We start from the raw sequence: 26,704 nt of genomic DNA, 5'->3' as shown, positions 1-26,704 counted from the left end.
TATTGCTGCGCTGCGAAAAACGTCAGCGTGCGATCAGGTCGGAATGACCCCCATTGTCTAGTATCACTTGGAGAGGTTGAGTATGAGTGTTTGACAATCAAAATGTCAACACTCATACTCATGGGGACAGTGTAATGCCTCAGTTACTATCATTGCTGCATAATTATTGGATATCTGTTGATATACCATCCCATAACATCCAAGCAGCAATTACCTTAGACTTCTCTGCACAAGACAGTAATACCATTTTCAGGATATTTTCTGGATTTTAACAGCATTTCCATATGTACTAAGCCCTGCTTACCGGGGCTTCGTTGTGGAGGGTAACAGCCTATGGGCTTCTTTCTGCATTATCCCTGAGAGGGATCCGATTGGATCCCTCCCAGCACTCCTTCTGGCCATTGCGTCACTCTGTTACCCAGAAATCCAGCGACCAGCACTTTTTTGCGGAGAGCTGTCCTTTCCGATACTAATCACATATGTTTGTACATATGCAAGTATTAGTATGTATGCAATGTTTTGGGGGAAATGTACCGCCCTTGTGTAATACATCCCACCCGCAGACTGAAGGCGGGGCTTTGACCTAGACCCAGGTTTTAGCTCACATACCTCTTTTCACAGTGTACCTTGGTACCGGGTTATTCCCGGGTCGCCTCCTTTCAAAAATGTCTGCATCTATGACTGCCCTGTATGTCACTGTAGGCACTCCTTTGGGGCGGGCCTCCAGATACACAGCCAATCAGCAGCTTTGAAAGGTAACGCAGGTAGAAAAACCCAGGTCACACCTTTCACACTGCAGGCAACCTGAGTCAGACCAGGAAAAAACTCTGGTAACGACCTGGATTGAGGTCCCGGCAATTTCGACCAAGATCAACCCTTTCACATTGAGCCAGGGCCTGGGTTGCCCCAGCTTGCCCCGCCCCCGCCAATATCCCAGGTTTTCCAATCAGTGTGAAAGGGGTACAAAAGACATCAAAAGCAAATGTATACGTACTGTATATGAGTGATATGTTTTCTGCATATTTTATGTTTGCTGTTACATGTCCCCCAATAACATTGCCAGCAATTAAGCATCACTGTCCTAAAAATATTTCACAGCATGTTTAGCAGAATCTATTGTTTCAGGTACCAATGGTCACAAAAGGATGGGGGTTTGTATGTTTTGCGGAAGTTTAGACACAACAAAAAAATAGTCATTCATGTAAAACTTTAGCACACACTGCTACTGCATACAAAGCCATAATTAGTGTTCGGGGTACTTACGCATTGTCGCAATTGTAATGTGAATAAGACAGACATTTTGTACAAAAATATGTGGTGGGATGCTTTGTGTGACTTACAGTTGTTGCATTTTCTGTGGTATGCCATACTGGGCTATATGGCACAATTTTAGGATAAGATAGAGAGGACACGTATAGATGTACACACACATCTATTTGTGTGGTGTTGTTGTTGTTGTTGTTGTTGTTGTTGTTGTTGTTGTTGTTGTTATTATTATTATTATTATTTACTGATTTTAAGAATTTAAAACTGTTGAATGTAACTAATAAATGATTTTTAAAGGTTTAAAATACTTTTCAGAAAATTCACCTGAAGCTGCTCTATCCTCAGTTAAGAAATTGGCAATACCCTTGCTGCATGTGTTATACTGAGGAACTGAATGGTGAAAATCTGCTTAATTAGTTTTATTCATGGAAGCAGAAGCACTGGAAAGCGACCAACTTACACAATGCAAATCAGCTAATTTTATTTACTTGGCTCGCCTTTTTGTTCATACTTCACAGTGAATACAAGCTAAGCTGCAGTGATCAGTGGTCTGATAGAGAACTGTTTATTTTGCTAAATACTGTCTGCATGCCCATTTCTAATTATACACCTGTTACTTTTTCTAAAGAGAACAGTACAACTGAAAGATAAAGTAAAATGTATTAGGAGGTCATATTATTGCTATTGCATTTTTCCTTATCACAGAGCAAAATGTTCGTAGGCAATATATCTTTTCTGCATATTTGAGTTTATGTGCATATTTTATGTCATGTCTATTACTACAATAGACATCCGGATTATTGACCATGTCTTAGACTGGTTTCCCTCTTACTATCATATCAAGGCATAAGCACAAACTTTGGTTGACTATTGAATGCAAAAAAAGGACAACAAAAAAGAAAACACCTACAGTATACAGTACAAATGCAAATACCACAAACAATTTAGAACTCTAAAGGGCCCTACACACTGGCTGACATGACTGCACGATATGAACGATCTCGTTCATTAATGAACGAGATAACATTCATATCGTGCAGTGTGGAGGCTCCAGCGATGAACGATGCGCGGCCCCGCGCTCGTTCATCGCTGGTCCCCCGTCGGCTGTACATGCAGGCCAATATGGACGATCTCGTCCATATTTGCCTGCACTTCAGTGCAGCCGGGTGATGGGGGGAGTGAAGAAACTTCACTCCCTCCGTCACTGCCCCCCCCCCCCCCCCCGCGCTGATGGGTCGCCCGTCAGCCGTATCCGCCGTCGGGCAGCTCGGCGGCGGATCAGCCAGTGTGTAGGGCCTATAAAATATACCTGACAGATGCATTTAGAGTTTAGAGCTAAGCAGACACTTTTAGTAGTCAGATAAATATGGACCCAATACTCAGAGGACCCAAAAATAGACAATTTAGAAGAATTCACAACATGATTGTTATTTTGTCAAATAAAAATGTAGATTTTAGTATTGCCAGGTGATGTACGCAATAATGTAACACACCCTAACAGAGGCCACATTTACATGTAAGCGGCAATCCAACGACATGGACTCATGCAGTGAACGTACTCCTGTTTGCAGGGCGTATATAGGCCCTCACTCAGTAGCCGTCATAACTGCTGCGTGTACGCAGATAACCGCTTTCCGGGTGTGTGCGCGTGCAGCGAAGTCAGTGCGCATGTGCGAGGAGTCACTATGCAATCACATCCAGGAAGGATATGATTGCATAATGATTGACAGCGATGGGGAGTGGTCTGGCCAACGCATGTGTGGCTGGACCGTTTTTGGGGTGGTCCCGTGACATCACACGTGGCCACTGCGACCCGAAAAATAGAGACGATGCACCTGCAAACACAGCCATTCTGCGTATGCGGGGGGGGGGAATCATCCCTAATTTTATGTTCTACAATGCGATCGCAATTCCTAGGGGCAGCACCTCCTCTCCTATCGTTTTATCTTCTTTTTTTTTGTGTGTGTTAGGTCCAGTCCAGGATCAGCACTGCAGCTGCTTTGATGGGAATGGGGTTAGCAGGTTGCTGGTGGGGGGAAGGGGGGGTGGTGGATTGCGGCAGGAGGGATCGTGGGTGGGGGGGGGGGGGGGGGAGCTGAGGCTTCCTGAATGGGGTGGATCCAGAGACTGCTTTGTTTATTCAGAGCCTATCAGAGCTCTGCATCTCTGCGTAACATGATAAGAAGCTGCACAGCTCCGCTCCCACTCCTTCCACCCTGTGCTCAGTGTGATGTGAGACAGCTGGGACATGGAGGAGGAGACACCCTGAGCAGCATAAGGTCAGTGACACTACTGCTGCGGGGTGTGCAGAGGGTGATGGGGGGAGGGGAGCTGGCTGCATTGCTGGCTCCCTCTGATAGTGTCAGTGCAGGATTCCAGGTACCCTTCTTCCCACAACTACTTCAAGCCTGCCCCCTGCTTCCAACTACTATTCTTAGCCTGTCCCTTGCTGCCTGCTGCTACTTCCATCCTGCTCCACACCACTACTACTCCCAGCTTGTCTCCCCTACTCTTAATTACTACTACTCGCATCCTGTCCCCTGATCTGTACTACTACTTCCATTTTGCCCCTACTAATCCCATCCTGACCCAAACTACTACTCCCATTTTGCCCTCACTTCCCACTACTAATCCCTTCCTCCACCCTAATTTTAAATTGGGGAGGCCAGAATAATTTTGTGCCTTAAATTCACCACTGCGTGCGTGGGAACATCTACAGGAGGCTGATATTCACAGAGGGGTGCTACCATTTCTCTCCTCCTAAACTACTAAGGCCTGAAATTTGTCACGACGGCCTTGTGCAATGCAACATGGTTTTGTCAAGGTAAAAAGTTGCATTGCATAGCTGGATTTATCCTAAGGGGCATATTAATTAAGAATGACTTTGTGGAAAATCATCTGCTGTATCTCCTAAATGTGAATGCTGTGGTATACCTGTTTTTAAAGTGATAGCGTGTTTTGTCTTTGCGGGGATGCATGTGACTGTAGACATTTTTAATGCATTCCTCAGATTATTAATTTCCTATTCCTGCAATATGTGGCAATAATAAATTAGAATGATCAGGGTTAAAACGCGATTAAAGATAAATATGCCCCTAAATTACACCATATTGTTTGTCAGGATTGCATCTGTACTTGGGCATATATAAAAGAAGATTGTCTATGTGAAGTGTAATCCCAGATTCAGAGATGGATGCAAACATCTCCGGTTGCAGCTTCTGTGCGAAAATATCAAAAAGCAGCACAAGACATCTGTAGTAGAAAGACACCCCTGCATAGTTTTGTGATCCGCTGCTGCATCAGAAGACTCAGCACCGGATCATCTGTGTGAACATCAGACGGATGCCGTGTGATTCACCCTTCCGGAATCAGTGAAGATGCCTCTACGGACCCAGCCACTGGCCTTGGCATGTCCAGAATACGGGGCCAACACTACATGTTGCCATGCCTTCCACGCCCCCCACAATCAGGGCAGACACAGATATGCGCATGTGCAGATCGACAAACATTGGAGATGTACCATCGGGTTTCTGTACATCTCTAAAATAGGCCCATATTAATCCTTTATGCCCCGTATGTACTTTTTTTTAAATGTTCTTTTAATTTGAAGACAATATATTAAATATTTTATAAGACACAGGGCTAAATTACAATGTAATACTAGCACTCGCAAAAAAAAAAATATATATATATTTTCTTGAACAAATCCCAAAATCCCAAAGACTAGCTTTTTAGGAATTAATGGCCAAGTTAATATCACTGAACTTTTAGCTAAAAGATTATTTTTCATACTTAGATGTCCGCAGAGAGGAGTGTGGTGTGCCAGTCAGCCAACACAGATGGCAGCACAGAAATACTCATTTTGTTGGCTAAGTGATATTAATAAAACCAAACCGTTAATGGTTTAGTTCAGCTTGGTATAAAGATGTTCTGTGAGGGTTATTTACAGTATTCAGCAGTGGACTGTGCTGTATTCCCAGGATTCATATGCTGCATCACTATGAACAATTATGTCATTTTTAATATATTTATCTGATTGCATATGAGCATTTTGTATACTAAAATAATGTATATACATTATAGTATTTGGATCTAACCTTGGTGATGTTATTAGTGTAATAGCCGTGGGATACTTGGTAAAGTGTATGTAATATACAGATGTAGCCAACTTTATCTTGACTGTTTCTCCGCCGAGACGGGCGTTTAGCCACGCTAAGGCGATAGCTGAGTTTAATCACAGGCAGGCGCGTTGAGACGATCTAGATACTCATCATGCATTACACATCTCCACCACTGTGTGGCTAATGCTCCACTAATCCAGTACTTTCGATCGTACAGTATAGCGGCGGATTGATCTACAGCTCTGGCAATACTGTAGGCGTAACGGGAAGCGGTGGAAAAAGTATGGAGTACAGTACTGTATGTGTATGGAGACGCAACTACAGTAATTGTGTAAAAGGAATAATGTACAGTACAATGTATAAACACCGTGCTTTTTAAAATATAAAATATATGAGCGTCTGAGTTCGCTAATGCATAATGGGAATGGAGGACTAGCAGGAGGCGGAGGAAAACACCGTGCTTTACAAATGCGAGCGTCCGAGTCCTCTAAGGCATAAACCAACAGCAATGGGGCGAGGGCCGGGCGCTGTTTGCAGTACTTTCACACATGAAATTAGAAATCTCTCATGAGGCGTCGTGGGCTAGGGGTGAAGGCTCCCACCTCCCTCACTGGGGGTCCAGGGTTCGAGACATGATGTGCTTTCTTTCTTTTTTTTTTTTTTTTTTTTTTCTGTAATAATGCACTGTATTATTTTATTTCCATTGTAAGACAGTCAATGGAAGGATGCACACAGGTTTCACATAAATCAAAGTACATCTGCAGGAGCGATTCTTTACGCTAAATGCACCCAAACAGCGTGAATGAAATGAGTGTATTCTGGCGCTACCAACTAAGCAAAACAGTACTGTAGATCTTCAGCGTTTGTGCATTGCACAGGACCTGAATTTCCTTCCCTGTGCAGGCCCCCAGGGGGGAAGGGCGATGGGGGTAGGGGGGAGACGATGGAAAATACTGTGCCTTTGAAATGCAATTACATGAGCGTCCGAGTACACTACGGCATACTGTAAACCAACACCAATGGGAAGGAAGTGCCAACCTTATTTTTAATGTGTTCCCGTGACATTCACTTTAACATTTTTTTTTTTCTCTCCAATACAGTACATCCAATGGAAGGATGCACACAGGTTTCACATAAATCAAAGTACATCTGCAGGAGCGATTCTTTACGCTAAATGCAACCTACAGTACGGTACTGTAAGTGAGCAAAATAGTACTACAGTGGGCGTTTGTGTATTGCACATGACCTGCATTCCCTCCCTGTCTACTGCATGATCTGTGCAGGCTCCCATGGGGGAAGGGCAACAGGCTAGCAGGAGGCGGAGGAAAACACCGTGCTTTACAAATGCGAGCGTCCGAGTCCTCTAAGGCATAAACCAACAGCAATGGGGCGAGGGCCGGGCGCTGTTTGCAGTACTTTCACACATGAAATTAGAAATCTCTCATGAGGCGTCGTGGGCTAGGGGTGAAGGCTCCCACCTCCCTCACTGGGGGTCCAGGGTTCGAGACATGATGTGCTTTCTTTCTTTTTTTTTTTTTTTTTTTTTCTGTAATAATGCACTGTATTATTTTATTTCCATTGTAAGACAGTCAATGGAAGGATGCACACAGGTTTCACATAAATCAAAGTACATCTGCAGGAGCGATTCTTTACGCTAAATGCACCCAAACAGCGTGAATGAAATGAGTGTATTCTGGCGCTACCAACTAAGCAAAACAGTACTGTAGATCTTCAGCGTTTGTGCATTGCACAGGACCTGAATTTCCTTCCCTGTGCAGACCCCCAGGGGGGAAGGGCGATGGGGGTAGGGGGGAGACGATGGAAAATACTGTGCCTTTGAAATGCAATTACATGAGCGTCCGAGTACACTACGGCATACTGTAAACCAACACCAATGGGAAGGAAGTGCCAACCTTATTTTTAATGTGTTCCCGTGACATTCACTTTAACATTTTTTTTTTCTCTCCAATACAGTACATCCAATGGAAGGATGCACACAGGTTTCACATAAATCAAAGTACTGTACATCTGCAGGAGCGATTCTTTACGCTAAATGCAACCTACAGTACGGTACTGTAAGTGAGCAAAATAGTACTACAGTGGGCGTTTGTGTATTGCACATGACCTGCATTCCCTCCCTGTCTACTGCATGATCTGTGCAGGCTCCCATGGGGGAAGGGCAACAGGCTAGCAGGAGGCGGAGGAAAACACCGTGCTTTACAAATGCGAGCGTCCGAGTCCTCTAAGGCATAAACCAACAGCAATGGGGCGAGGGCCGGGCGCTGTTTGCAGTACTTTCACACATGAAATTAGAAATCTCTCATGAGGCGTCGTGGGCTAGGGGTGAAGGCTCCCACCTCCCTCACTGGGGGTCCAGGGTTCGAGACATGATGTGCTTTCTTTCTTTTTTTTTTTTTCTTTTTTTTCTGTAATAATGCACTGTATTATTTTATTTCCATTGTAAGACAGTCAATGGAAGGATGCACACAGGTTTCACATAAATCAAAGTACATCTGCAGGAGCGATTCTTTACGCTAAATGCACCCAAACAGCGTGAATGAAATGAGTGTATTCTGGCGCTACCAACTAAGCAAAACAGTACTGTAGATCTTCAGCGTTTGTGCATTGCACAGGACCTGAATTTCCTTCCCTGTGCAGGCCCCCAGGGGGGAAGGGCGATGGGGGTAGGGGGGAGACGATGGAAAATACTGTGCCTTTGAAATGCAATTACATGAGCGTCCGAGTACACTACGGCATACTGTAAACCAACACCAATGGGAAGGAAGTGCCAACCTTATTTTTAATGTGTTCCCGTGACATTCACTTTAACATTTTTTTTTTCTCTCCAATACAGTACATCCAATGGAAGGATGCACACAGGTTTCACATAAATCAAAGTACTGTACATCTGCAGGAGCGATTCTTTACGCTAAATGCAACCTACAGTACGGTACTGTAAGTGAGCAAAATAGTACTACAGTGGGCGTTTGTGTATTGCACATGACCTGCATTCCCTCCCTGTCTACTGCATGATCTGTGCAGGCTCCCATGGGGGAAGGGCAACAGGCTAGCAGGAGGCGGAGGAAAACACCGTGCTTTACAAATGCGAGCGTCCGAGTCCTCTAAGGCATAAACCAACAGCAATGGGGCGAGGGCCGGGCGCTGTTTGCAGTACTTTCACACATGAAATTAGAAATCTCTCATGAGGCGTCGTGGGCTAGGGGTGAAGGCTCCCACCTCCCTCACTGGGGGTCCAGGGTTCGAGACATGATGTGCTTTCTTTCTTTTTTTTTTTTTTTTTTCTGTAATAATGCACTGTATTATTTTATTTCCATTGTAAGACAGTCAATGGAAGGATGCACACAGGTTTCACATAAATCAAAGTACATCTGCAGGAGCGATTCTTTACGCTAAATGCACCCAAACAGCGTGAATGAAATGAGTGTATTCTGACGGACTGTGCATCTTCGGTATTTGTGTATAGCATAAGACCTGTGAAGGCTCCCAGGAGGGAAGGGCGTAGGGCAAGACAGTGGAAAATACTGTGGTCAAAGAAAGGGCATATGTAAAACTAAGGGAAACTGTCACAAAGTACAGTAACTACAGTACTGTACGTTGAATGCCTGGAACGCACGACGCCTGAGACGCACGACGTCTGAGACGCACGACGCCTGAGACGCACGACGTCTGAGACGCACGACGTCTGGATCGCTCATTGAGCATAAGCATGGCTGCTGTACCTGTAGTACCTGTACGTGACCGTCCCTATGCTATGGGTGAGCTGCGTCTCCTCGTTCGCTGGCGGGACAGAACTCTCGCCAGCAACGAGGAGAAAGTAAGGGCATATAGGAGGGCCAGCAGGGATATCCTCCGGACCTACAACCGGAGGAGAACGGTGAGGTCTCTCCAGAGGAGGTGGAGTGACCTCGTGAGGCGGACCCCACGACGCCTGCAGGCCATAAGGGATTGTAAGTACAGTACATTACTGTAGATTACTGTACTTTAAGTTACTGTAGTTACAGGTACAGTACATTATAGCAGGGGCTGCTGTAGCAGCAGGTATCCGGTCTATACAGCACTGTACAGTATTTGTGGTAAACAAATGGTTAAACAAGGACCAAACATTAACCCGGGTCAAAAGGTCAATTTGTTTTTTTGCGTCGACCTAGATGGTGCGGCTTTTGAAATTGGTTGACACCAGTTACTGTAGGTTGACATGGTCGTTAAGTTGACATGGAAAAAGATCGACATGCGTTTTACAAAAACAATTGTTATTTTTTTAAACTTGTGTATATACAGTAGTTCTTTACAATCCAGGTGGTCTACGATTGTGCAGTGTACAGTATCATGCAGTGTACAGTATATGCAATGTATCACAGTGTATCGTGCTGCGTAATTGCAGCGTGTCATGCAGTGTACATTCAGAATATGGTATTGTGCAGTGAGTGTAATACATAGTGAATCACATCGTGCAGCAGAGCCGGCCTTAGGCATAGGCAAACTACAGTAGGCAAATGCCTAGGGCATTTGCTATGCTTAGGGGCACCAGCAGCTTCTGCTGATTAAAATGATATGCGGCATGCCTATATTTTGCGTGACTGCGGCTGTATCTGTACCTGGCTAGGGCCAGCACTGTCGTGCAGTGTACTGTATACACATGTGGTAATTGCAGTTTTTTGTGTAGTGTACATTGTATCATATTTTGCAGGGAAATGTGCAGTTTGTCATATCACGCAGTCGTGCAGTGCATTGTGTGGTTTAATTGCAGTGTGCCGAAATTTGTGTTTCAGATAGTACAGTGTTCTAAGGGATGTTACTTTGGCAGAAATTATTCTAAGGGATGTTACAGTGGCCTAATGTGTTCTGACGTGCATTACTCTTGCATAAGGTTCATGACTGGCAGATCTCTACTTTGTGACGTAATGTGGATATACTACTGCACTACTGTGACGTACAGTAACGTGAATAAGGTGCTCTACTGTGTGACACAACGTGAATCAAGGACAGTACTGTGACGTGAATACGGTGCTCTACTGTGTGACACAACGTGAATCAAGGACAGTACTGTGACGTGAATAAGGTGCTCTACTGTGTGACACAACGTGAATCAAGGACAGTACTGTGACGTGAATACGGTGCTCTACTGTGTGACACAACGTGAATCAAGGACAGTACTGTGACGTGAATACGGTGCTCTACTGTGTGACACAACGTGAATCAAGGACAGTACTGTGACGTGAATACGGTGCTCTACTGTGTGACACAACGTGAATCAAGGACAGTACTGTGACGTGAATAAACTGCACTACTGTGACATGACGTGAATAAGATGAATTCAGGTGAGTACTGCATCATCTGTCATGAAATCAATTTGTAATGTAATGAACAGTACTGAGATGGTTAAGGGTGGGAGGGCTGCATGCTGATGTGTGTCATAATGTTTATAAGGGCAATGCTTATGTGTGTTACAATGTCTATAAAGGTAGTGTTCTGTCTAATACCCTGGACCTACTGTACTGTAGCGATACTGTAAGTGTACTGTATGTCACATTTAGAAATGTGCCCCTTAAGTTTTGAAGACAGTACAGTACACTATGCCCTCCTGAGTGATTAGGTGCAGGGTACTAGAATGAACAATTCCATTTATTGTGATGTCATAAAGATGCTGTCAATGTTGAATTTCATTGGCTGTACAGTATGCTGCCATTATACTGTATATATATTTTTACAGGGCTGGTAGCACGACGTCACAGGAGGCGGGACAGGCGCCGCCAAGCTGGTAAGTATTGTCAAATACAGTAGTGTACAGTACATAGTGATTTCTATAGTCCCAACCCCCTGTCCTGACCATCACAGATAACTCGCTGCAATCCGTTAATGTTAAGAATGTCTGTTTACAAAACTAAATGTAAATATTAAACACAAAGTATAAATAACATTGTAGATAGCTGAATACCCGTGCTTCGCTACGGGATGAGGATGGTAAATTCCAGTGATAGTTGTTTGTTAATTTACGTTTGTTGGCGATCTAGTATATAGTACTGTATACTTTAAGCATACTGTATCTTGCTTCTCTGATGCAGATTGTTTATTGGCCGGACCCCTTTTTGGTCCTGGATACTGTGCAGTACATGTTTCAAATTGACAGCTTCACTTACAGTACTGTTATTTTTTTTCCCACAGTACCACCACCACCACCACCTGCTGCGCTGCCAGGTATTGTGTAACGAGAATTCTGGTGCTACTGTCATCGTTGTTACACTACTGTACATGTGTCCTGGATACTGTACAGTACATGTTTCAAATTGACAGCTTCACTTACAGTACTGTTATTTTTTTTCCCACAGTACCACCACCACCACCACCACCACCTGCTGCGCTGCCAGGTATTGTGTAACGAGAATTCTGGTGCTACTGTCATCGTTGTTACACTACTGTACATGTGTCCTGGATACTGTGCAGTACATGTTTCCAATTGACAGCTTCACTTACAGTACTGTTATTTTTTTTCCCACAGTACCACCACCACCACCACCACCACCACCTGCTGCGCTGCCAGGTATTGTGTAACGAGAATTCTGGTGCTACTGTCATCGTTGTTACACTACTGTACATGTGTCCTGGATACTGTACAGTACATGTTTCCAATTGACAGCTTCACTTACAGTACTGTTATTTTTTTTCCCACAGTACCACCACCACCACCACCACCACCTGCTGCGCTGCCAGGTATTGTGTAACGAGAATTCTGGTGCTACTGTCATCGTTGTTACACTACTGTACATGTGTCCTGGATACTGTACAGTACATGTTTCCAATTGACAGCTTCACTTACAGTACTGTTATTTTTTTTCCCACAGTACCACCACCACCACCACCACCACCACCACCTGCTGCGCTGCCAGGTATTGTGTAACGAGAATTCTGGTGCTACTGTCATCGTTGTTACACTACTGTACATGTGTCCTGGATACTGTACAGTACATGTTTCCAATTGACAGCTTCACTTACAGTACTGTTATTTTTTTTCCCACAGTACCACCACCACCACCACCTGCTGCGCTGCCAGGTATTGTGTAACGAGAATTCTGGTGCTACTGTCATCGTTGTTACACTACTGTACATGTGTCCTGGATACTGTACAGTACATGTTTCAAATTGACAGCTTCACTTACAGTACTGTTATTTTTTTTCCCACAGTACCAACACCACCACCACCACCACCTGCTGCATCCGAGAGCTCCGGAAGTGGTAATAATTACTTTTTGTTACAGACACACTAGTTTCCTACAGTATTACTGTAATTTTTGTATTTTACAATACTTGTCATCTTTTACACACAGACCGCCTCGTAATTGATACAGAGGAGGAGCTCATTCCCATTGATTCGGGGGAGGAAGAGGAGCCAGATTATAGTAAGTACAGTAGGATTTTCTCAAGCCCATTCTTAAAAGTATTGACCAAGTCCACTTTTATTACTTTTCAGGCAGGGAATTCCAAACATGTACTGTACAGTATTTCCCTCACTGTGAAGACCCCTTTTCGCCTCTGTGCGAAATCGCCTCTACTTCAACAAGAGTTACTGTGCACGTGTCCTCTGTGTCCATCTTATCAAAAACCGTTCCTGTGTATTGTCCCCTTACTGTATACAGTATATTTGTAAAGGTTAATCATGTCCCCTCTTAATCTCCTCTTTTCCAATGTAAACATGCCTAGCCTGCCTTTCCTTGTATTCCATCTTCTCAATCCACTTCATCACTTTGGTCGCCCGCCTCTAAACCTTTTGTAGTTCCACGATATCCATTTTGTATTATGGTGCCCAAAATTGTGCATCCGACCCACCCTCCACTAGCCTAACCCTCCAATCATACTCTGAATCCACACTCTGCATTCTGAATGTCGGGATCCAGACAGCAGGTCTTTTAAATACAGTACTGTATGTCCCCTACCGCTGGACAGTCATTCTGCTCCTACTGTATTATGAATATATCTCTGCCTCCTGTAGCACTGTACTACTGTGCAATTTTGTAGTAACTGTACTCTACTGTATTTTGTTTATAATATTTTTTTATTTTCAACTCAGTAATTATTGACAGTGAGGATGAAAAACCCTCTCCCCAACTTGGTAAGTAAACTGCAGTATTGTACTGTACTGTACATTGTGTTAAACCAATGGGTTGGGTTTGCGTGACCAGCAGTCAGGATTCTAGCGGTCAGGTGACCGACAGTGGCATCCTGATTGCAGCAATCCCAACAGGGTGAGGTACGGTATCCTAACCCTCCTCCACTACCCCCTGATTCTGGCCTCGACATTCTCGTCTCTGTGTGCGAAATTTACTCTCCTCCTCCAATTCCTGACTGAATTTTTGCTTTACTGTATTCAACACAGAATACAAAAGTATATTTCATGGATTTTTTGCTTTCACAGGCCCTACACTGTCACAGGCGGTGGCGGAGGAGGAGGACCAGGACTCTACCTCTATGTCCATCACCTCACTGCACCCATTAAGTAAGTCCAGTCCGGTACATCGTGCCTCTGTAGAGCCAGTTTGAGCAAGGAGAGATTGATTGCTTCTTTTTTTGGTGGGGGCCCAAACCAACCAGTCATTTCAGCCACAGTCGTGTGGCAGACCCTGTTTATATAACATAAGGGTGGTTGGGAGGGCCCAATCACAATTCCATCTTGCACCTCTTTTTTTATTTATTTTTTTATTTATTTATCTTTGCATCATGTGATGTTTGGGGAAAATTGTTATAAGGTTTGATGTAAAAAAAAGGTTAAAAAAAAGAGGCAGATTAGATGGGCAAAGTGGTTCTTACAGTATTTGTCATCAAATTCTATGTTTCTGTATGCAGACCCTCCAACATGACCCGCCGCACTGCTCTGTTTCTAGACTTCCCTCTTAATTTATGATTTCCATCACCTGTGTTGAACTAGTTATATGATAAGAAAGCTGTTTCTTCACAGGTGATGGCAATAATAAATTAAGAGGGAAGTCCAGAACCAGAGCATTTTGTACCATGTTGGAGGGTATGTGTATTTCCTGGAATTAACCTTTTTTTTTTTTCACATTAATGTTTTTTTTTACAGGCCCTACACTGGAACAGGCCACGGAGGAGGAGGAGGATGATGATGATGCTGCTGCATTTAGTGGTAAGAATTATTACTGACATTGATCTGATGCCATCAGAGTAGCACTTTTCATCAGATTTTTCTGGCAAATGCGTAGAAATCGGATGAAAATTGTTTTTGTTTGAACTGGTGATATTGCCCATACAGTAGCAACCGATCACATCCCACATTAACATTTACAGTATCTAGTTACACTTACAGACGATAATACAGTACAGTAGGTAATATTTGATTGGTTGCTACTGTATGGACAACATCCTGTTCTAAAAAAAACACCCATCTTACTCAATTTCTCTCTCTCTCTCTCTCTCACCCCTTGTCACTGTCTCTCCATTCATCTCTCTAGATACTGTCAGTGATGAATTTCCCATTAGGCACGAGAGGCACGTACTGTACCTAGTGGCGGCATCTGTTTGGGGGCCTCAGTTGGATGCTTACAGTATGCTAATACTGTCATCCCAAAAATTACCACTACAGTAACTGCTAAATATTTTAAGTGTACTGTACAATATGCACATACAGTACTGTACAGTATACATAATTCAAAAGAAAAAAGAGTTGCTACTGTACCTTATTCTAGTCATAATCACCGGCATACGGGTCACTCACAAATTTTCTGATGGTCTCGGTGGGGTCCCTTGGAATCACCATGCCTGTCACAAGCATACCTTTTTTTACCCACCTGACACTGGGCCTGGACACTAGTGTACTATTACTATACTTTTTACTGTATACTGTATCTTATAATATTCTTCTCTTTTACCCACAGACGACGAGCCAGAATACATTTTTGGTAAATATACTGTACAGTAGCAATAGTTGGTACTGTAATTACAGTATTTTTTTTTCTCCAACATTATTTTAAGTCAAACTGATATGACTAACTGTACTGTATTATCTTTTTACAGTCCGTCGCCAACCAGTGGAGGAGACACCTGGTAATAAAATAGAAATACATAATGCACTGTACTGTATTCTAACTTACTGTAACATGTATAACACTGAGCTGATCATCTTCACACCCTCTGACATAACCTTACAGTACAAACTGTACTTTCTCTCCTTTTTCACCCTCTTCACTCCACAAATGCATGCTGCGTTTCCTGACTACTGATATAATAGTGTGTAGAGCGTAGCGAGGCACCGTGCCCACCGCGTGGCGAGCGAAGCAAGCATGCAAGGGGCTGCTTTCCGCTCGCCGCCCCTGTCGGGATTGTGTGGTCGGGATTCCGGCGTCTGTATTTTGACTGCCGGGATCCCGTCCAGCGGGATTACGTACTGATCTCCAGTCTGAGCCTGCCCTAGGCATAGGCATACTTGCCAAATGCCCAGGGGCACAAGCAGCTTCTGCTGATTAATATGATATGCAGCATGCCTACAGTATATTCTGTGCATACAAAATGCATTACTAATGTGCAGCATTATGTGTATACAGTACTTTGTTGTGTAACATATACTGTAGCAAGGGCACTACTGTGTGGTCTAATGTGAACAAAGAGCAATATGATGTGATGCAATGTGAATAAGTGGGAATACTTTGAGGAGTAATGTGGTACTATCATATGATGTAACGAGAAAAAGAGACACTATTGCATGATACAGTATGTTGTGAATAAAGTTGCAGTACTGTGTGGCGTCATTTCAGATTGGGGAATTACTGTGTGGCCTTGCCCCTTCCCAGCAAGAACATGCACCGTTTTGGGATGCACACCGAATGTGCACACTGTTGCTATTTTAAACATACAGTACAGTAAGTTGGAGGAGCACCAAAATGACGACTGCTATGGTTGAGGGGTGATGGTGCTGGGAAAGGGGTACAGGCTCAGAGGCGGAAATAGCATCTGTGCAAGGGGGCAGCATCCAAAAACTTGACTAGGGAATCATATTATTTATGGCTGGCTCTGAGTACAGTCCACTATTATGGATAGTACTCCCTACAACACCACCTACAGTACTGTAACGCTCTTTTATTCACATTCAAAAGTACCTGTACAGTATGCTCTGTGATTGGTGTAAGGATGAATGCGCCTATATTGGCACCAATCACAGCGGTAAGAATTCCTTTTGTGTGAATGTGAATAAAAGAGCGTCTCAGTCACCGCCCCGCTACCCACTTTGCAAAGCTGTTTCCTCGTAGGCAGACTTGCTGTGTGGATCTTCTCCGACCTTTCAGAAATCTCCTGATAATTTGCTCTCCGTTTCTGCCTTCGATAACTTCTTCACAGGCCATACTGTTCCAGCTCATTGACACAGTTTCGTCATACAGTATTTGACCGGTAATTCTTTCATTTACGGTTTACAATTATTTATATACTGTACGTAAATGATGAATGTCCCTGTGCATTGCTCCATGGCCTGTACAACTTATCCCGGTGTATTTTAAAATGTATACCATCTCTCACTACATATCCGAGCGCTGCCACGTGCTGGGAGTTCACGGTCGGCGGCCATGTTGTCAGGTTGCTAAGCGATCCAGCTCGGTATACCGTAATGTGCATAGACCATTGAGCTAGGGGATTGTGACGCTCCTTCAGCATTGCCCCCTGAACTGTGAAATGTATGCCATATTGTATCTCACTACATATCCGAGCGCTGCCACGTGCTGGGAGTTCACGGTCGGCGGCCATTTTGTCAGGTTGCTAAGCGATCCAGCTCGGTATACCGTAATGTGCATACAGTAGACCTCGCTTATCCCAATGTAATTGAGCTAGGGGATTGTGACGCTCCTTCAGCATTGCCCCCTGAACTGTGAAATGTATGCCATATTGTATCTCACTACATATCCGAGCGCTGCCACGTGCTGGGAGTTCACGGTCGGCGGCCATTTTGTCAGGTTGCTAAGCGATCCAGCTCGGTATACCGTAATGTGCATAGACCTCGCTTATCCCAATGTAATTGAGCTAGGGGATTGTGACGCTCCTTCAGCATTGCCCCCTGAACTGTGAAATGTATGCCATACTGTATCTCACTACATATCCGAGCGCTGCCACGTGCTGGGGGTTCACGGTCGGTGGCCATTTTTTGTGTGCATAGAACTCGCTTATCCACATAGGCCCCTGTGTTTTTAACTACTATATTGAGATGCACATTTCTAGGCCTACAGTATTTAATATACAGTAAGCAGCATTGTTGTTAGGCAATAATTGAAGAATTTACATACAGTACTGACATGTACTGTATGTAATGCTTGTACATCATGTCAGTCGACCCTTATGCTGTACACTACTGTAAGTCTCACAGGGCCCATGCACTTCCAAGGAGGGTTATTTACTGTACTGTATCTGTTTCATACAGGAAACTAATTGCAGTCCATAACACTGAAGTTGTATTTTCAGTACTGTACAGTATACAATACTTAAATTTGAACATCAGGTACTGGATAGTAAACATGTACAGTATTAACTTCTATCATAAAACTCTTATGCATTTTCAGATGTGTAAATTTTAGACTACAGTATTCACAAATGTTTTCTCTCCATACAGGAATTATAGTTGGACAACATGCCAGTAACTATCAACAAAACGATGAGCAAGATAATCGCCAACATGAAAAAAGAAAATAAAACCATCAAAGAGATCCATGCATGGCTCAAGGAAAGTGGCATTATAGTCACTTTAGAAACGGTGCGCTATCATGCATTCGAGAGAACAACGCCCAGATTTGTATTTCCTACAAAATGCACATGGTACGTACTGTACACTACTGTAATGTTTAAATGACTTGCTTTATACCATAAACAATTTTTTTGAAATAAAATAAAAACTTCATCAATTGTAACTGTGATTGTGCTGTTCATGAATTCATATTTTTCATACTGTATTGTACTGTAGGAGAGTGCAACAAATTGTGGAGGAACTAACTCGTGAGGATGATGAGCGTACTGCTCTGCAAATAAAACGAATTCTCCATTCCAAGTATGACCTGGACATATCGGCCACCAGCATCAGAAGGATGCGACAGAAAATGGGATGGACCTTTGGCGCAACAAGGTAAAATACTGAAAGCAGTATAAACCATACAGTAAATGCACTGTTAATAATCCCTTGATACGTGATATAATAATGCCATAAATCATTATACAGAGTGTGTACTTTATACTATATACAGTATGTGTGTGTGTATATACTGTATATACAGTATTCTATCCCAAAAGAGATACCTACTGTATAGGCACTCAGAGACAGCAATGAAGCATTGCCGGCTTATTGTGATGATTACATACTGTATACTGTGTGTGTGTGTTTGTGTGTATGTACAGTATGTATATATATATTACTCTGTATGTAACTTAATGTACTGTATGTACAGTTTAATGTATACAGTAGGTATATAATACAGTATACTGCACATACAGTCTACTGTATATACAGTAATCTGTAAATCTGTAATTTCATAACTGTATCTGATTTCATTATTTTTGGCTCTTCACAGGATATCTCCAATGATAAGAGATGTGAATAAAGAAAAGAGAGTGGAACAGGCACGGCGATGGATTGAGAGTGGTGAAACATTTGATGATGTCATTTTCACAGATGAATCGTCTGTTGCCCTTGAGCGGTTCTCCAGAATGTCATTCAGGAAACGTAACCATATCTCTTTAAAACCACGCCCAAAGCATCCATTGAAAATCCATGTATGGGGAGGCATATCACGATTAGGAGCTGGTCCCCTATTATTTTTCGAAGGTACAGTACAGTACTATACTTTATTCTGTGCCTGTGTTCTGTAAAAATACATGTTGTACTGTAGAGTACGTGTAACTGCACAATAAAAGGAGTTGCTTATTAATGAACAACATTTTTTGATTTCTGTAGGAATCATGGATAAGAAATATTTCCAAGAAACAATAGTAGAGAAATGTATGGTGCCATTTGTGAATAAATATTACCCAACTCACCATAGGATATTCCAAGACAATGATCCTAAACACTCCGCCTCAGCCAAATTTATGGAAGAGAAAGGTATGAATTGGGAACGCACACCACCAGAGTGAGTATTCTTTCAACAGTGTACAAGTAAAATTTTGGATAGCACTCTAGTACTGTAAAAAAAAATTTTGTTTAATAAACAGTACAATATTGTATGTTTAATTTTCTCTATTTACTGTAATGTACTGTAATTAATTTTTTCTATACGCTTTTTTTTTTTTTTTTAATTAGATCACCAGACATGAACCCAATCGAATTAGTGTGGGCTCAATTGAAGAGGTACGTTAGGAGTGTTGCAAAGCCAACAACAAAACAGCAACTGGTGGATGGGATAAAGAAATTTTGGCTAGAAGTACTCACACCTGAACATTGTAATAATTATATAAATCACCTGTATAAAGTATTACCTGTTGTAGTTGAAAGAAATGGTCAAGCCACAAATATGTAGTTCTGTATTTTCTGTTTAAAATTTTAAATTGGTGCATTATTAAAAAAAATGATAAAATTGCCTTTGTCTGATTATTGCATAAACTAATGTAGAATATTATACAGTAGTAATGTTATTGATGTGTACTGTATGAACAGTTATTTTCAGTTTTATAAGTCCTGAATAAGAGTACTGTACATTTTGATCAGTGCAGTACATGGAATCGGATGTTGTAATACTTTATTTTTACATTAATATTGATGTTTTTCCAATAAATATTCAATTTTACAGTATGGTACGGTACAGTACATGAGGGTACCTGTACAGTATGATACGTCATTATGGGGGAGAAATACTGTATCCACTAAATGTACAGTAAAATGTTTTTTTCTTATTACAAACACACAAATGCATCTCAGATGGAAATATGCTATACACAGCAGACAGCTTATGGTGACAGAACTTCCCTACTGTATCCCCACCCATAGTCGTGGTATATTTTAGATTGCCTAATGAGACACTCCTGCAGCATTGCCAATGATTCATGTAAAACCTGTGTGCAAACAGTATCTGTATTGAATGCAAAGTACAGTAAGAGTACAGTATACAGTATTATCAGAGCCAAACCTGACCAACATGATGCCCTAGGCTAGATTTTGGCTGATGCCCTCTTGCACAGATGCTACGTAGTTCCGCCTCTAACCCTGCACCCCTTTCCCAGCACCATCACCCATTTTGGCGCTCCTACCCCCTATAATCTAAATAAGAACAATGTGCACATTTAGTGCCAGCCCAAAACAGTGTACAGTATGTTCTTGCTGGGAAGGGGCATGGTAACACAATAATACCCGAAGATGAAATGACACAACACAGTACTGCAACTTTATTCACATTATATCATGCAGTGGTGTCTCTTATTCTCATGACATCATATCATAGTACCACATTACTCCTAACAGTAATGCCCCTTATTCACATTACACCCCACCACATTCATCTTTATTTACATTAGACCACAGGTTCTCAAACTCAGTCCTCAGGACCCCACACAGTGCAGGTTTTGCAGGTCTCACAGAATCACAAGTGAAAAAATTAGCTCCACCTACTGTATGGACCTTCTAAAATGTGTCAGTTAGTAATGAATACATCTGTGCACTTGCTGGTTTACCTGCAAAACATGCACTGTGTGGGGTCCTGAGGACCAAGTTTGAGAACCACTGCATTAGACCATGCAGTAGTGCCCTTTCCTTATGTTACACCAGAAAATATTGTAGTACACCTTATACACATACAGTACAGTAATGCCACACATTAGTAATGCATTTCATATTTAAATTTTCTGATTTAATTTCATAGAGCCGCAGTCACTCACAGAATATAGGCATGTACTGTAGCATCTCATTTTATTCTGCAGAAGCTGATTATTCCCGTTTGGCTAGTTTGCCGCCTCTGTACAGTATATCACAATAGAAAAAAGTTATAGTGTCAGTGAAAAAAGCACCTCATGACAGATACTGTACACAAGCTCATGTCTAAATACTGTATACTGTAAGCAGTGACATTAAGGGGTACAGTACTGTATATGCAATTGCAGTCGAATTCCGGAAGGAATACGGAAAAAATGGACACGGGATCCCCCATCTTTTTAGAACCAGCACCGGGCTCTGCGCCTGGTCCTGGTGCAAAAAATAAGGGGGACAAAAAAAGCGTAGGGGTTCCCCATATTTTTTGAATCAGCACTGGGCTCCACTAGCTGGACAGATAATGCACAGCCGGGGGAGACTTTTATACAGGTCCCTGCGGCCATGGAATTAAATACCCAACTAGTCACACCTGGCCGGAGTACCCTGGAGGAGTGGGGGCCCCTTAAATCAAGGGGACCCCCCTCCAGCCACTCGATTATCTCTATCACCCCTGTGTATTGTAGCTAGGGGATTGTGACGCTCCTTCAGCATTGCCCCGTAGCCTGCAAAATCTGTGCTGTTATTTGCTCCATAGCTGAGTGCCTCCTAGGAGCTACTGTAGGAGTCACAGGCGGTAGCCATTTCAATTGAGTCTGCCCTGCTATAGAATTGTACAGGTATGTGTACATTACCGTACGGTGCATAGAACCTTTACAGTAGAAACTCTCCTGCAGCTTTGGCCTGCTTTACTGTATGTACTGTAAAACTTGTGTTTTGTCAGTTTGCTATGCGACCGAGCCCGGTGTAACGTACAGTACTGTAATGTGCATAGACCTCGCTTACAGTATCTCTGTGTATTTTGGCTAGGGGATTGTGACGCTCCTTCAGCATCGCCCCGTAGCCTGCACAGCTTATGCCATTTCTCATTCCATACCCAACTGCTGCCTGCCACGAGGTGGGGGTTCAGGAGGTGGGGGTTCATGGGTAGTGGTCGTTTTGACAGTGTGCTATGCGATTGAGTCCGGTGTACCGTAATACTGTATGCAATCCTACAGTAGCTTATCCCTCCCCTGTGTATTTTGGCTAGGGGATTGTGACGCTCCTTCAGCATTGCCCCATAACCTGCACAAGGGTTCAGGGGCGGCGGCCATTTTGCCAGTGTGCTACAGTATGTCATCGAGTCCGGTGTACCATAATATGCATACTGTGTATTTTAGCTAGGGGATTGTGACGCTCATTCAGCATTGCCCCATAGTCTGTACAATCTGGACTATTACTTGCTCCGTAGCCTAGGGCCTCTGTGGGGCAAGGAGTCATAGGTGGTAGCCATTTCTATTCAGTCTGCCCAGCTACAGAATTGTATGTGTACTGTGTACGGAGCATAGTACCTTAACCTGCATAGAACCTGCACATTATGGTACACCGGACTCGATCGCATAGAACCGCTCATGCAGCTACTGTATGCCCTGGTTTGCAGTATGTGAATAAAAAAAATAATAAAGTGTCTGAAAAAAACTACAGTAACATGCATTCGTACAGTACTTAAGGAATCGAACCCTGGACTCTGAGTATAGGAAGCGAAACACTTCACCACTTCGCCGCAGACAAATGTATAAATCCGTTGGTTTTGATTATGCTGTAATGGCTACGGGATTAGGACGATAACACTGTAGAAAATTCCTAATCTTGAGAGGCAATAGTGAACTTGTAACACACATCCATTTGCGACAGTGTACACTACTGGTTTTACAGTACTGTGTTTTGTCTGCGGGACTTGCACGCTCACATACAGTATTCATAAAGTATTGTAGATGGATCATATACTGTATGCTGTACTACTGTATTTGCGTCGGTGTCGTACTGTATATACTGTACAGTACTGTATTAAATAATGCAGCGTAATGAGTACAGTATTTGCTGTATGCAGCGTAATGAGACGCCTTAGTAAAGTAGTCCTTATTATGTATGTCAGTATTGTATTTTACGGGAGACCACACGCATGCGCAGTGGTGATTGTAAAAAGCGACATCTGGTGGCTGATCGCAGGTATTACACGTAAAGGTAACGCCAAACGTCAAATGTCTGTCTCCGTGCGATTAGATAGCCTCTCTGTGGCTAGGCGCGCCTCGCTACGCCACAGTACGCTGCGTATGGTCGAACGGGACAACCGCCGCGGCCACTCAAGATAAAGGTGGCTACATCTGTAATGGAAATGTAAGGGAAGAAATTTGCTAAACGATATGAGAGGGGTATAATCATTTGATTCTCCTTCCCGTTTCTGTGTTCTGATAGAGCTACAGCCAGGTCATACTATTGCTAGCTATGCTCTTGCTGTGCATACAGCTTAGTTATTTTCCTCCAATCCGTTCTCCCTCAAACCACCATAGCAGATACACTTACAGAACAGTGCTCCAGCAAACTATATATTCTATACATATTTAGACTGCTCCAATACAAGGCTCTATGTTTGTGTGACATCCTAAAATGTAACATTATATTCATTTTAGAAAATGTTTCCTTCACCCAAAATCTTCACATACAGCATTAACTGTGGCCCCTATCCTCACCTACTGTAGATACCCAATTCAGGGCCAGCTCTACCATTCGGCAGCTGTAGGTGGCTGCCTAGGGGCAGTGGTGCTGAGAGAGGGGGGGAGAGGATACAAATTACCCGGGTCCAGGTCTGATGGAGGGGCCCAGTGGAGGCCCCCAAGCTTCCTCCTCCTTAACTGGCAGCAGCAGCTACAACTCTTCTCTTAAGCCCAGCACACGCTGCTGACTGCCATGGTGGCGCTTAAAATAAAAAAACATTGGTATTTTTTTTAAAGGGTGCATAGCCCCTGAAAAGTACCTGGGCCCAGCCAAACTCAATACTGCCCTGTATGTGTGTGTAATATCTATCTATAAACAGTGTGTGTGTGTGTGTGTGTGTGTGTATACAGTGATTGCACTTACACGCTATGGCACATCCTTTATCCCAATATTACAATGGAGGATCCACTTTCACAAAATTATGGTCTTCCAGGGAATGTGCTCTGCAACCAATGCAGCTTCACTTTTGGTTCACCTTGACAAAGGGGCGTGTGTGCCCCGAAACGTTGGCCTGAACATACTGTAATATGGAATAAATCTTCACAATTTTTTTCACCTGTGAAAGCCTCCGAGTGCCGCTGCTTGTACGATGTATTTGGTATATATATATATATATATATATATATATATATACATATATACACACTGCGTGTGTGTATGTATGTATATATATATATATATATATATATATATATATACACTGCTCAAAAAAATAAAGGGAACACTTAAACAACACATCCTAGATCTGAATGAAATATTCTTATTAAATACTTTGTTCTTTACATAGTTGAATGTGCTGACAACAAAATCACACAAAAATTATCAATGGAAATCAAATTTATTAACCCACGGAGGTCTGGATTTGGAGTCACACTCAAAATTAAAGTGCAAAAACACACTACAGGCTGATCCAACTTTGATGTAATGTCCTTAAAACAAGTCAAAATGAGGCTCAGTAGTGTGTGTGACCTCCATGTGCCTGTATGACCTCCCTACAACGCCTGGGCATGCTCCTGATGAGGTGGCGGATGGTCTCCTGAGGGATCTCCTCCCAGACCTGGACTAAAGCATCCGCCAACTCCTGGACAGTCTGTGGTGCAACGTGGCATTGGTGGATGGAGCGAGACATGATGTCCCAGATGTGCTCAATTAGATTCAGGTCTGGGGAACGGGCGGGCCAGTCCATAGCATCAATGCCTTCGTCTTGCAGGAACTGCTGACACACTCAAGCCACATGCGGTCTAGCATTGTCTTGCATTAGGAGGAACCCAGGGCCAACCGCACCAGCATATGGTCTTACAAGGGGTCTGAGGATCTCATCTCGGTACCTAATGGCAGTCAGGCTACCTCTGGCGAGCACATGGAGGGCTGTGCGGCCCCCCAAAGAAATGCCGCCCCACACCATTACTGACCCACTGCCAAACCAGTCATGCTGGAGGATGATGCAAGCAGCAGAACGTTCTCCTTGGCATCTCCAGACTCTGTCACGTCTGTCACATGTGCTCAGTGAGAACCTGCTTTCATCTGTGAAGAGCACAGGGCGCCAGTGGCGAATTTGCCACTCTTGGTGTTCTCCGGCAAATGCCAAACGTCCTGCACGGTGTTGGGCTGTAAGCACAACCCCCACTTGTGGATGTCGGGCCCTCATACCACCCTCATGGAGTCTGTTTCTGATCGTTTGAGTAGACACATGAACATTTGTGGCTTGCTGGAGGTCATTTTGCAGGGCTCTGGCAGTGCTCCTCCTGTTCCTCCTTGCACAAAGGCGGAGGTAGCGGTCCTGTTGCTGGGTTGTTGCCCTCCTACGGCATCCTCCACATCTCCTGATGTACTGGCCTGTCTCCTGGTAGCGCCTCCATGCTCTGGACACTACGCTGACAGACACAGCAAACCTTCTTGCCACAGCTCGCATTGATGTGCCATCCTGGATGAGCTGCACTACCAGAGCCACTTGTGTGGGTTGTAGACTCCGTCTCATGCTACCACTAGAGTGAAAGCACCGCCAGCTTTCAAAAGTGACCAAAACATCAGCCAGAAAGCATAGGAGCTGAGAAGTGGTCTGTGGTCACCACCTGCAGAACAACTCCTTTATTGGGGGTGTCTTGCTAATTGCCTATAATTTCCACCTGTTGTCTATTCCATTTGCACAACAGCATGTGAAATTGATTGTCAATCGGTGTTGCATCCTAAGTGGACAGTTTGATTTCACAGAAGTGTGATTGACTTGGAGTTACATTGTGTTGATTAAGTGTTCCCTTTATTTTTTTGAGCAGTGTATATATATATATATATATATATAGGCAATGCTGATAAGATATATCTAAGCGACCACTGGTGACGTATATAAATAGGTAGACTGTTTACTCATTTAATATGATAAAAGTATACATGGTTTTATTACAAAACTAGCACTCAGGACTCAAGACATCAGGCTGATATCACAAAAAATTAACGCAAAAAATAAAAAGGAGTAAAAAGAACCTCTAAATGGTAAATACAGGAGATGAGACTACAGCGATCTAAGAAGATTAAATATTTGTAAAAAGAATAAAAGTTTCCAAAAAGCTTAACTTGAGAAGGTAAGTATATCAGGTATCACCCAACACGTTTTGTCTGGTCAGACTTCATCAAGGGGTGGTGTATGAATGGGACAGTACTTTAATATATACCCAAATTAATGTGAAGTGATTAATTACATCACTTCCTATCATTAGTACAATAAAGCATTTAGGGTATGAATAATAATGTCAAAAAGGGGTTAGAATGTAAAGAATAAAGTGATGAGCTGAACCACTACATTTATACTTTAAAATTATTAAAATACACAGAGATA

The 26,704-nt window shown here is 43.1% G+C and overlaps 1 protein-coding gene and 1 long non-coding RNA gene across 6 annotated transcripts in view; one reads left to right on the top strand and one right to left on the bottom strand.

The window, feature by feature from the left end:
* Positions 1–26,704, bottom strand: part of LTBP1 (latent transforming growth factor beta binding protein 1) — a 660,590-nt gene that overhangs the window by 67,221 nt on the left and 566,665 nt on the right. The window lies entirely within an intron of this gene.
* Positions 1–26,704, top strand: part of LOC134910199 (uncharacterized) — a 143,647-nt gene that overhangs the window by 84,368 nt on the left and 32,575 nt on the right. The window lies entirely within an intron of this gene.

This window comes from Pseudophryne corroboree, chromosome 4 (assembly GCF_028390025.1).
Source record: "Pseudophryne corroboree isolate aPseCor3 chromosome 4, aPseCor3.hap2, whole genome shotgun sequence".
NCBI classification, from domain to species: domain Eukaryota; kingdom Metazoa; phylum Chordata; class Amphibia; order Anura; family Myobatrachidae; genus Pseudophryne; species Pseudophryne corroboree.
The sequence above is the reverse complement of the archived record's forward strand: the minus strand, read 5'-3'. Positions and strand labels throughout refer to the sequence as shown.